The sequence below is a fragment of the Ceratina calcarata genome, unplaced genomic scaffold (assembly GCF_001652005.2).
Source record: "Ceratina calcarata isolate Rehan_Ccalc_2016 unplaced genomic scaffold, ASM165200v1 scaffold44, whole genome shotgun sequence".
Taxonomy (NCBI): Eukaryota; Metazoa; Arthropoda; class Insecta; order Hymenoptera; family Apidae; genus Ceratina; species Ceratina calcarata.
In genome coordinates, this window is record NW_017167821.1 from 905,878 (window position 1) to 918,749 (window position 12,872).

At 47.8% G+C, this 12,872-nt stretch overlaps 1 protein-coding gene across 4 annotated transcripts in view; it reads right to left on the reverse strand.

Moving 5' to 3' along the window:
- The window catches only part of knockout (Stork-head domain-containing protein knockout), an 83,950-nt gene extending 72,976 nt beyond the window's left edge, over nt 1-10,974 (reverse strand). For 2 of the 4 annotated variants that reach the window (XM_018028204.2, XM_018028202.2), the window contains exon 1: nt 10,201-10,974. The gene's annotated coding sequence lies outside the window, so the exon portion shown is untranslated. The remainder of the gene's footprint in view (nt 1-10,200) is intronic. The other 2 variants (XM_018028205.2, XM_018028203.2) reach the window with 1 other exon arrangement.
- Between the last annotated feature and the right edge of the window lie 1,898 nt (nt 10,975-12,872).

Consider the following 12,872-nt stretch of genomic DNA (forward strand, 5'->3'; position numbering starts at 1 on the left):
GCGTTTTCCGTAATAGCACAGGGAATCTTCTTTGGCCTCTTTTCGCCCAGGAAAATTGTTCTAGGGCGGTGCCACGCGGATAATGAGAGTTCAACAGACTCGCGATATCGTCGTCGTCTGTATCGCGCCGTGCGATACTGTGTTCGAGCCACTTTATCATTCCTCTGTCTCAACGCGCGGTTTCAAATACATTTTCTATTGCTTATTCATGTGCTCTATTCAGGGAACATTCATTCATATTCATAAGGATGTAAACGTTCTTTTTAAACGACTACTCGGTTGCACATAACTTTTTTACGCGAACTATAATGACAATCCGTAAGGCATGAAAAATTGTACGCGAGACGATTCCGTCCAGGCGTACGGGGAAAGTTTCAGACTCGATAAAAACTGAACGACGTCATATTTTGACACTTGATTGCGGATTTTCGTCCCCTCGTTTCAAACCGTGACTTACTGACACGGTAGCGCTTTCGTGGGGCGATTGTTACGGGCTTTGAGAAGAGCTCGAGGAAAAAAGTGACGGAAGTCCCCGGGAGGCTATTCACGCGACGCGACAAGACTCGGCGCGGTGCGGCGGGATCTCGAATTCCGTTTTGCCAAGGAGAAAGCATGAAATTCGAGAGCCCACCCGCACGAAACTCTCGCGGAACACACGTGGGTGTAACGTCGAAACAAATCACGGGTCCGTGCCCGCAAATCGCGTCCGCCACCTTCCTCGACCGTGAAATGCTCTTACTTTTCATCGGGAAACCGGCTTTTCGAGCTGGAAACTGGCGTGGCGCGACGCGACGGGCGTTAACTTAGAAATCGCCATTACACGGGAAAACGGTCTGGGAACTTTCTTTTTGGAGCAGGCGTTGATTTTCATTCGGCGATTCGTTCTACCAAGTTGTTCCAAGGGAAAGCCACAGTTTACCAGATGTAATTGTGTTATTAGTTGACAGGATTGCGAATGGAAATGTTATTTGCCAAAAGCACTCGACCACTCGAGAAAATATTGTTACTCGAAGAAATGAAATCAGTGCGTTTCCTCATTCCAATAATGCAAAGAAAGAAATTCAATTTGCTTTTTAGTTCTACATAGGTGTATAAAATAAATCGAATGAAGAAAGACGAATTAGAATGTCTTCAATCATCGCGAGGTACTGACAGTTCTATTACAAAATCTTCGAGAGTCATTCTTTTTATCTCGATAATAGATAAGCTACGACTTATGTAGAAAGTCACAGCAACAACTGGTTTGCATCAAGTTTTCGTCCGGATCGTCTCGAATTCGTGTCTATCGCTGCAGATTTACGTTTGACGCGTGACAGGAACGCTCGGTCGCGCTCACACCGCGTCGCGCCGTCCTGTCAAGCGTCGCGTGTCACGACTTCCGGCGCAATCGCGATGAACGCGACCGGAGGTGGCTGTAAATCGCCGGGAATTACGTATAAATAACCGGTGGTACGTACAGGCGTGCGCGACAATCGGGAAATCGAGCTGGCAAATTTACGACTGTTCTCGTCTAGTCGTTCCCCTCGAGTCGATCGTCCGATGAAAACGCGATCGTAGGAATTACGTAAATCATCCGTTCCATCCGGTCGTCCGTCCATGATGGTCACGATCAAAACCACTCTTTGTTGTGGACACGTGCACCAAACGCCAGTACTTTCATCACCTTTCAATACTTCGATGCATGTCGAAAATATGATTCTTCATTCAAGGTTTCTGTCAAGTCGAAGAACAAAATTTTCTTCTTACTAAGAAGTCGACTGATCTTGAAATCGGTCAATGTTCATTTATCCTCGACTTAAGCGCAATCGTACAAGATCAATAATATTTTGATACACCTACTGGGAATGGAACGTAGAAAGTGAGTAACAAAATCGGGAGTCTGATAGCGTATAGAAGTATATTATTCGATTGGGCGTGATCGTTCGCATGACGACTTCTTGCCGCGGCGCATAATTTACCGGTTAAGCGCGGCTCTCGTAGAAAGTAAGGGAAACAAGTAGTCGATTTGCCTGCGAGTGTCGACGTCCTGAAAGCTTCCCGCGAACGCGTGCCGCACGACGGCTTCCTTTTGCAACGAAACGGGTTTAACGGACTCCTTCGAACATCGGATCCGACCTATTCGAAGCGAAAATCGCCTTTCACGGCTCCGCGAATCAGAGTCAAGTTTAGGATTTTTCTCGAATTCACGACGATGGGATTACTCCGTTTCGAGAGTTCCCCGACGAGATGGAAAGTGTTCCACGTTACGGAGTTTTACGTGAACGATCCAGATTAGAAGTTCCTGAGACAAGTCACGTTGTTGCCGGAACGCAAAAAGAGAATTAATGTACGTTCGCACGATCCGAGGGTAAAAAAGGTGTATTGAGTTAGAAACTATTAGTTTATGAGCACAAGTTCATCAGGACTTCTTGCCAGCTTTCGACTCTAGTCATCCAGTTTTGTTAGCCTATGTATAATTCCGAAAGAGCTAGGTAGTAACTTTCAATAATCGTAAAAACAGAATGCACGGACGTCGCTGCGCGTTATTACTTCTGATTAATGGACGTTTCGCGGACAACCGTCGATTCTCCGTAGGTAGGTGCCATTCCGTTTCGCGAGACGGCGTGAGAACGAAACGCGCGGTTTTCCCGTTTTATTAATTTAGCCGAGGCTAATTGTACGCGGCCCGGGGTCAAAGGCGAGGCCGCTCGCCCGATCGTGGAAACTGCCGCGAAAATCTTGTTTCTACGTTTCCGTTGCGTGCGAATCCGCGTTTCACGCACTTTCCATGCGCGGGCATTAAAGAATAGGCACGCGCGGCGAAATGGCACGCGAACACCTTCATCCAGCCGCGCGTATGCATGATCGATAGTAACGATGTCTCGTGAAAGTTGCCGGTCCGCTGATTTACAACTTTGTTACGAGGCCCCCGGTACGGTTTATTGTAGTTTTCAACCGATCGCCGCGTCGCGCCGCGCACACCTGACACGCGATTTTCAAGGAGTGACAGGTTGCACGATGAGACTTACACGCAAAGGTTAATCGCCGGTTAAAGTTTAAACACCGTCGCTGCTGCCTCGTGGGAAATCAATTTTTTGAAGACGCGAAGAAAATCGCAGTAGGATATTGAAACTTCCGGATGTTCTCATATTGAAATTTTGAAATTAACAAATTTCATCGTCCTATTTCTTCGTGAAAGAGAGAGGCGTTCCCGTGACTACCAGATTATAGCCTTCGAAGGACGATTAGGCTCGTACGTAGCACGAAATGAACTGACCGTGCATGCGAGTTGAAAAGCGGAGCGGACGAGGCCTCGAAATCGTAGCGGTTGCTACGGTTTCGCGGGTAACGAGCCCCGTTCTCGCTCTGGAGTTGGTACGTGAATTCAAATGAAATACGTGATCGATCCGCAGTGAAACTTGAGAAACGCCGGTTGATATCGGGAGCGCTTTTAATTGAAACTTTCAAATCCGTCGAATCACGTAGCCGGCCATTTTTCGTGGTAGCCGCTTACGTCCGACTCGCGCAGACAAACTAAATATCAGTAACATTGCCGGCCGCGTCGCAAAAATTGATTATTGCTCCGAGGAGTCCGAGGTGAAGGTGCTTACGGTACAGACGATAAATAACGAAACACACGCCGGTCCGCACAGCAGCGATTCGTGCTTCGATAAACGCGCGATTTTTTTCCTCTTTCTCCCGATTTTCATTCGAACAGGGGAAGTGCCAGACGGTATCTAATTTTATAAATCGCTTAACTATTCGCCGTGCACCCGGAAGCTTGAAACTTTTCCAAACAACTTTTGTAACGAAGCATTCGCCTCGAGCGAGGCCAGTCATTCTTCTCGGCGGTGCCTCGGAAACTTTCCTCCCTCCCATCGCCGCGAGCAATCTTCCAACAATGCCCGAGAGTGGAAAGAACTTTGGAATCGCTTTCGGAACAATTGAATTTGAAAGCACCGAGTTTTATCAAACCGACAAACGAGACTATCTGAGGCTGGCAACTCAGAAAATTTGCTTCTCGTCTTTATCGCGAAACTTCCGACATCGACCGTTACGAGTAAACAAATTTTTATCCCGTAAGAATTTCGAGTCTTTCAAGAACTTCCGAGGTTTAAATAGGTGAGAATAACCAGCATAACTTGGCAACAATTACGACTCGTACACGTATAATCGGCAATGGCTTTCGTTATCTCCTCTCATTCCCAATCGTCACGTTGCCTCTAAAACGTTTAACAACTCGGACGTAACAACAACTTTCAACCGGTGCGTCCACCCACGTCGCCGTGTCACCTAGAAACTCGTGCCATCTCGTCATCGGTGATCGCGCGGTCGTTATCGCACGCGGTGTAAGTAGCGACGCGAACCGACCGGTGTACGATGGAAGCGGTCGAGCAGGATGAACAGTGGCGACAAGGTGGAACGAAGAGAGCCAGCGAAAGAGAGTTCCTCGACCCATTCTGGATAGTAACGAGGCTAATGGGAGAACGATCGTCGTCTTTTCGAGACAGCGACCCGGTAATTTCTCCTACGCTCGATTCCGCGGGAAAAACAAGACCGGCTGCAGGAAGAGGGACGATCTTTCGCTAGTATATAACCGGCAAGAGGCATTATCGGCCCGATATGGCCAAGGCAGACGCGACGAAGAAACCTGGACGAGCCGGAAACCTCGGAGCCAGAAGGACGGCTTGGCTTAGTCACAGTCTCGGTGTCTGCTCTTGACTGGACCCGACCGGCGTGGTGTGGCGACATCGTAGATTTTCTAAACCGATTAGAAGTAATTGCGTTCGCGCGAGTCCCACGGAGCATACCACTCGCCCGATCGGAGACGAGTCTCCTAGGAGTTTTCTGAAAGCGGAAGAAAGTATCTCGTCCACCTTTTACGTAATTTCTTTATTAATCCTCGGGTACGAACGGCTAATTACATGTAATTAAGACCGCCTTATTTCGAGTAACACGATTACGACATAAGAAACAATGATTTCCTACAACGTGAAATGTTTGATAGGAGAGAAAACGCAATTAGGAGGATAATTTTCGATTCCATTTTTAATAAGATTTCTATTTTTACTGCGGATTCTGATTATTCTGTAACATAAAAACAAATGAACCTCGTTATCGTGTTACGGTGAAATCAATGATGAAATCGGAACCATAGCACTTGGAAAAGTTCGATCGCGATTGGCGAGGATGCTCCTTAATTGGACGACTGGATGCGATGTTTCGGCATGTGGATTTTCTAAACCGATTAGAAGTAATTGCGGTGACAGTCGTGCCTCGCGGGCTGGAAAAGCAGCATTCGGTATGCCTTTTTCTGAGCGACGTGGCGATTTATTAACGACCATCGTAGAGACGATCGATCTTCCGCAGAGAAAATAACTTACTCCCCGGTAATCGACGCGATCGTTTGTCCCCGCCGCGGATTCTGTCAATTATCCCGCTGCCTTCATTGATTATCGATAAGAGTTAACCCGGCCCCTTTCGAAACTTATGTACCCGATGATTATTCTCCATTTGTCTGTTCAGACGTTGCCTTACCGTCGCTTCGAAATAATTATCAGATTGTAAACGACTAAAATCTGTCGAATATGGACGTATGAGCATCTGCAGTTTGGAGATAACGTTAATATAGACGGGAAACAAAGGAGTCAAAGGATTAATAATTAGCATAGCGGAACGACGCGATTGTGGCATTGAAGGTCGTTGTTCGCGGAGGTCGATCGCATCACAGGGTACCCTCGTTCGGTCGAATCCTATTGTTAAATTACCGGTTTGCGCAAAACGCATACGCTTGACGGAACCTGAACAGCCTTGGATCTGCTAATACATTCGAACATTAGATACCACTTTCGGTGCCAATTTAATGCACTTAGTTGCTGGCCTTCCGACAGGATCGAATACGATGGAGCAGCGTTTCTCAATTCATTTTCTAGAGTGATTCTGAACGATAATCATGTTGAAAATAAAGAAAGTAGATAAAAACAGTTTGTCGTGTACCGAGAAATATGAATGATAGTGAACCAAATTAAGGCGCAGAATATTAGAGTTTCTATTAGTTTCTGAGAAAAAGAGATAGCTGCGTGTTATAATTGTAATAAAAATAATGATGACAGTGTCCTGAATAATTATTAAAGCGTGAGTTGGGAACTCGGTGGATAGAGGTTATTCAGACAGTGCAGCAGGGAGCACGAAGCTGAATCCAGGTCAAACACGGTTTTTCTGCCAACTCGCTTTTTCCTGGCAGATTTATCGCGCGCTCCATTCATAGCCGAGGGTATATGGAAAGAGAAAGAAAACGCATGCATGCACGGGCACACTACCGCGAGGCCCATGCCGCAATGGCAAGCCAGTGACGTCCACCGCAGAGGAGTCTTGTTAGTAGACATTGAACTTCCTTTCACTGTGTAATTGAATTAATTGCCGGCGATATTGTCGCCGTTACTTTGCGTTCATTGTTCGCGAACGCCTTTCTCCTTCAATCGTTAAAATCTATCTCGGATCATTGTCCCGCGTTTGTTCACCAGGCATTAAAGTCTCTTGCTGAAAGCCTACGATTATTATGCTTGTTATATTAACAAGTCCGTATTTTAATTAATTGAAGGGGGGAATTAACAAATAGTTAAATTAGTCTCATTTTCTTTCCTTTCTTTCTTGCTTGTTGGAAAGACCGAGTTTTCACAAGTAAAGATTTTTTTTTTATTGGATGAGGCATCTATTTTCTCACGGTGCACGTACAATTTCCTGTCACCGTCGACAAAAACGGGCGAACCGCACGATACAGTTTCGCACGCGCATAAAGAATCGACGTGATCGAATCGGGAAGGTCGATTCGAACGGAACGTTTAGAGTTCGCGAGTTTGCGCGGACGGGACTCGCGTTCACGCGCGAGTTGACGCGGTTTTTGTCGCGATGACCACTTCCATGAGAACCGGTAACCCCGGATTAACTTACTTTCAGCCGATCCGGCGAGTGAATTACAAGTAGCGCTGACTGGTCTACGCGGATAGCCCTGAGGTTCGCTGTAAACAGCGCCTAAACGGCGATCCACGTAAAAGGCATAAATGACGTGCTCTCCTCAGCGCGAACCGTAATTTTCCTCGCTACCCATAGCACGAGCACCGCTAATCTTTTACGATGTTTCGTCTATCGGCAACGACGGCTGTTTTCAGCCGAACCACGGCTACTCTTCGATAACGAAACGAGATCGTTGCCTCTTCGACCCCTTTCTTTCCGCTGGACGGAACTGTCGTTCCTAGTTGCAATTAATTACGCCGTAGAAATCCTTTGTGCACTCTTGTACCACTCTTTTCGCTAATAGACAGATTACTCATAGTAAATAATTAGCGCTTTAGGTGGTACAAAGGGGAATTCAATGATTCACGTTGTATCTCGACCTCGATCTCCGATATTCACACGTACAACGTATGACTCCAGGCATCTATCTCTCGATCGAATCGCGTCTACAACGTGATTTCTCTCCGCGTCTCGTTTTCCCTAAACAGAATTTGATGAAAAGTTTGACGGCTAATTTTTGCATCGGTCTGCTAAACCGTGGGATCGATTAGTTCCGACTGCGACGCGTCGCACGTTTCAACCGTAAAATGAACGTGGACAAGCGTTACGTCAGAGGCGACGAGATCCATCATTTGCATTCCTCTTCCGCCTGTTAGGCAGATGAATCGGCGATTAGGCCGAGATTGCAGGGTAGACGGGCGTTCGGCGTTTCGCGCTGCCGGATGAAAACGGCCACGTTCCTCTCCTCGAGCTTCTCGATCAGCGGGACATTAAGCCATCGTTTCACCGCCGTGCCGTGAACTTGGCTCCCTTCTTCTTGGCGAAACCAAACGACTCGTCCATTAGTTTCATCCGCCTTCAATCTCTCGCCGTTATTATCCTCCGTCTCGCGTCGTATCTTATGATTTAAGGACGTTGAGATGAAACGCGTCTCGTTGACGAAAAGGAACCAAAAGAACGATTCACAATGATCCTTAATCTCCAGCCGTGATTATCCTTCGCCATACGCTGTACACGCAGGATTCCGATGTAAAGATAGAACGCGTCTCTCGAGAAGAAAAGTTATGCTTCGCGATGACGAGACGTTGAGAAACCTCTCGAGGTCGAGTTTAATCCCGGTATGCGGCAATAGGCGAAAAGTGGATTAGGCCATTTCCCTACCACGAGCAGGGACTCTGTGTTTAATTATCGAACTTAATAACGTACCCTCTGTATTTCCCTCGCTTCGGGTACGACTTCCGAAGATTACATTTAATTACTGTTATGACGCTGGCCTGAGAACAATGCATGTAAATAGGTTTGAAACGGCAGATTTTATCCTCTCTACTCCTACTGTTTTGTTTCATTGTCTCGTTTTTGAGGGCATACAAATCGGTCGGGCGATTCCTAGTTACGGAATTAAATTAAACGGAAGAGGGGTCGATCGAAGGAGGGAGGTGTTAACCTTCGTTCCGGTGATCGAGCTCGGGAACTAGTCGGCCGCTTTCAGCGATGCAGATTTAAGAGCCTCGAAACGAGACGCGATCACGTCTAGCCTCGAGATCTTCCGTCACGTTACGTCGACTCTTTTAACTGCACCGAGTCAAGAAGCGGAGGGGTAATTCCGCGTTACATTCCCGAGGCTGGGCAAAGGCCTGGGTCGGCTGGGATTCGTGTAACGAGGTCATCGACCGCTCGCTGCGCTCCGCCGCATTAAAGAAACGCGTTACAATAAAGCCGGCCCGTTTCGGCAACCGGTATAATGAGAATAAGCAAAATGACTCGTTTACTCGTCATTGATGGAACGGATGGCGAAGGTGTTGAGTTTCGCCCGGAGGCGAACTTTTCTCCTTCTGCTCGAGCCGAGGGACTCTCAGAACGAAATCCACCGGTTTCGAGAACAGTTTATCTGGGTCACTCAGGGAATCGTTAAGTCGATCGTACGTGCCGACGCGACGCGACGAAAGTGGTGCAACTCTTATAAATGATGAATCGATGAAGCGCGTGATTAATCGAACACCTTCGCATAGTCTTCGTTTGTGCCTCTCAGCGCCTCGGCACTGGCGCAAAGTTCATACTTCTGTCGTGTAATGTAACAATATTTCTTGAACGAGCTTCGACTATTCGCTCATTCGTCGCCGAAAGTTCAGCATCCTCTCAGGGATTAAGAAAGAATCAACATTATCGCTCGGTTGAAAACGATTCCGCGAAGGTCTCATTACGCGTACCCCGTTGATCATAGGTCAGCGTGGCGGGGACAGGGCGAACTTCGACTATGGTCGCGTGATTCCTCGAGTCAATTGAATCGCGGATCAGCGTGATCCTGACCGTGCTACTCGAACGATAATGGGAAGATGAAAGATCACGCCGGCAATTTTCCCCGATCCGTAATGCGGTTAGAATGATTTATCGGGGATCAGGGTCCGCAACGACGAGCACGTTCCTAACTTTTTTTCCACCTTCGATAGCGTTTACGAATTTGCTAAAACAACTCTTGACATTCTGACCGGGAAACCGGGTTTAATCGTGCAATTCGATCCCGGGAAAGTTGTCGAATTATCGCGAAAGTTAATCAAACACGAAGAGGTACGGGAACGGTTAATTAAACATGAGATCGTGCAACGAGATAAGGAAGATCAGTGTTATTAAAAAATTTGCACGGTCGAGATGAAACTTTTAATAAAAACGCGTGAAATTTTCGACGGATGGACAGGGGACTTCCTCTCGTTATTTATTCAGCTGCGTGAGGGTAACGGATAGCTCGTGGCTATTGTTGATCCTGGCTAATTTCATCCTCGATTTCCGAACGGAGCTCGTTTCACGGTCGCTATCACGCGTTCACTTTTCACGAGACGGCACGACGACGCGTCGCGTCACCCGCAACCCCGCGGTCGTATCCCACGGTCTCGTCGCCGCCGCTGCGCCAGGAATAATCCTCCTCCGACGCGGTGTCTGCTCGATAATAGGAAGATGAAGGATCGCGGTGGTAATTTACTCAGTCTACGGTCAACGAGATCCAGAAGATTTATCACCGGGTACGTTCGATGGACACGAGGAGAAAAAGAGGAAATAATAGACAATGAGATAAAGACCAGCAGAAGCGTAAAGTGCAGCGAGAGAAAAAATCTAGAACTTGAAAACCAGTCTACACGCGTCGCGCAACGAGGTCCTGACCGCTCTTGAACCTCGTGCGCCAGGACGGATGAATCTATCGCTCGAAGGACTCACCTCGCCACCGATGCACGCCGCTGTCGTTTCTCGTGCCCGTTCGATACGCTCGTTCGAGGTCCAGTCGAAATCAAACCTGATAACAGTCCGGAAATATCCAAACGTAGTTCTTCCGCGGAGTGGTTCTCGTCGACACCGAAGGAACCAGTTTTCACTTTTATTAGACGGAGTCCCGCACGCGTCTCCTCACCGCGTAACGTATCACGGGGTCTTTCTTTCAACAAGACGCGAGAGCGAGTAACGACGAGGAGAGTGAGAAGAGCAAAGAAACACTGGAACACAAGCCGATCACCGGTCACGTTGAAGAAGAGCTGGCCCGAGAGAAGGACGAGAAGTGAGACGAGAACACGAGGAGTCTCAGTCGCGACGCGGCGTCTTCAGGATCGCTAGTCCGAGGATCCTGCTAGTTCTCCGATTGTTATTATCCCACTGAACTATCCCGATTCTTATCCGGTGGCACGACGCGACACGCGTGTCTCCTCACTCAGCTGAGTCTTTCCCGGCGAACGAAATCGGAGCTCGTGCCGAGGTATCCATGTAGTATCGATGTTGAGTGAACCGGGCGTGCAAAGATCGACGATCAGGAGCGTCCTGAGGCGAGCGGATCATCGGAGCGTACGGGGAGCGTAGTCGTCGCGGTATACGGGACGACAGGTGCAGCAGCTGCAGCTGGCACGGTCGTCGGCTTCATACTGAAGGGGCGCCTCGACGCTGCCGGCTTCACGATGCTACGAGAAACTGGCTCTGCCACTGGCGACGGCACCGAAAACTCCGAGCCAGCGCAGACTCTACGCCCGCTCTACGCTTGCTCTCCGCCGATGTTCTCTCTCCGCGCTTCCAACAACCCCTTCCACGCGAGTACACGACTACTCTCTGGTCCCATATAGCAGTGGGGACGGTCTCGTGTAACTTACCGGGGCCTGCTTCCTCTCTCCGCTCTCCTCACTCGTCTCTTCCATACCACATTCTGCGATACACTGCTTCATATAATATAACTCGATTTCGTTGCAAAATAAGTTAGACATTGGTATCAAACAAAAATAACAGACGAACGTTAAATAATATTTATTTAATTTAAGAACGAATACAGAAATTGCAAAGTGTGTTGTGCAACACGATACATAATGATACTGTATCTTTAATACTGTTGGATATTTACGATTTGATATCAGATCGCTCTATCGTTGGTTGGAATATATCGCAACCACCCCTATGAACGCTTGACTACCCCTCCCTTCGATACATTCTGTCGGCTGCGAGTTCTCTGTTGCTCACAGACACGCCGGGGATCCGCTGATATTCCAGCACTTCGTAGCCGGTCCTCGGATGGATGCTGGGCGAGTTCCACGCGTTCCGGTAGGTCGGTGCCGCCGGAGAACCGGACCGGCTGCAAAAACGATTGCGTTTCGAGATGAGAACGCTTCGAGACTGCTGCCTCCCGGCGCGGTCTGGAAAAATGCTTCGCGCCACGTCTGGACACCGGAGTCGGTGGACCTTTCGGCAGCCACGAACATAATGTCGCGTCGTTTTTTCTCTCTCTCTTTCTTCGGTAATGATTCCTTAATCATCTTTCCGCTGGTATTGCAAATGAAGCTATTCGTGAATACATACAAACATTCTAAAACAAAACAGATACAATTAAAAATGGAAATCAATTAGCATTAAAATTATATTTCGTTGTTGTACGATCAATTCGATCGACGACTTCGTGCAACGACTTCGCTTAATTAGAAAGCCGCGTAATTTCGTATGTCAGTCAATAGACTTCGGAGCGTTATCTTTTAGTGGACAGTAAAAGTAGCGAAGGATTTTCTTCGCAGATAAACGAAATATTTCGCCTAGAATTCCTGCCATGCGAAACCAGCGCGCTTATCTCGAGGCATTCTTGCCCGGATTAATCGAAAACTAGGCGAAGCCGCCTTAGAAAGGCTGTCGTCAATGTCGCGTGCGTTTCGTACTCCCGATCAAGGACTGTTCTTACCATTTTCAGCGTCCACTGGCTCGAATAATATGTCGGACGGGCCTGATTTATTGAACTACGTGCTTAACCGATAGCTACTTGCTTGCGAACCCAACAGTTCTCTACATAAAGTCAATAGAAAAAATTCTGGTCCATGTAATTTTATTTTCCGGTGCAAGTCGCGTGAAAACCCGATCGATTCGATAGCTTCGTAGCTCGTTTCCATTTTGCGAGCCACGTTTCAGACGAAGAAGCTGTGGACGCGTCTCGACGACTCGTCGAAAGCGTCTTCTTGCCGTGCCGTCGAGATGGAAAGTGGAATATAAAAAGCACGCCGACAGCTGCTCCCAGCAACGGAACCGTGTGCCCCGTTTACACTCGGCAATATCCGAGTATACGAGAATCGGTTCATTGTGTGGGTGGGATTTCCACGAGGACGAGGGGGAACGATCGTAACGAGGGGCGAAAGACCCTCGGAACGTTCTGGTTGATGATCGCCGTTGAATCAAAGCTGCCCCCCCAAAATTCAGACCGTGGCACCTTGGAAATACTCGAGGTGCGAATAATCTTATATTGCGTGAATGCAAAATATTTAATCAACTTCAAATGAAGAATTAGATTGCGTTATCTCATTGCAAACATAATTTAATTAGTTTGTTGTACCTACTTTACTCTGGCGGATAAAATTAATTACATGTAGTGTGAGATAACG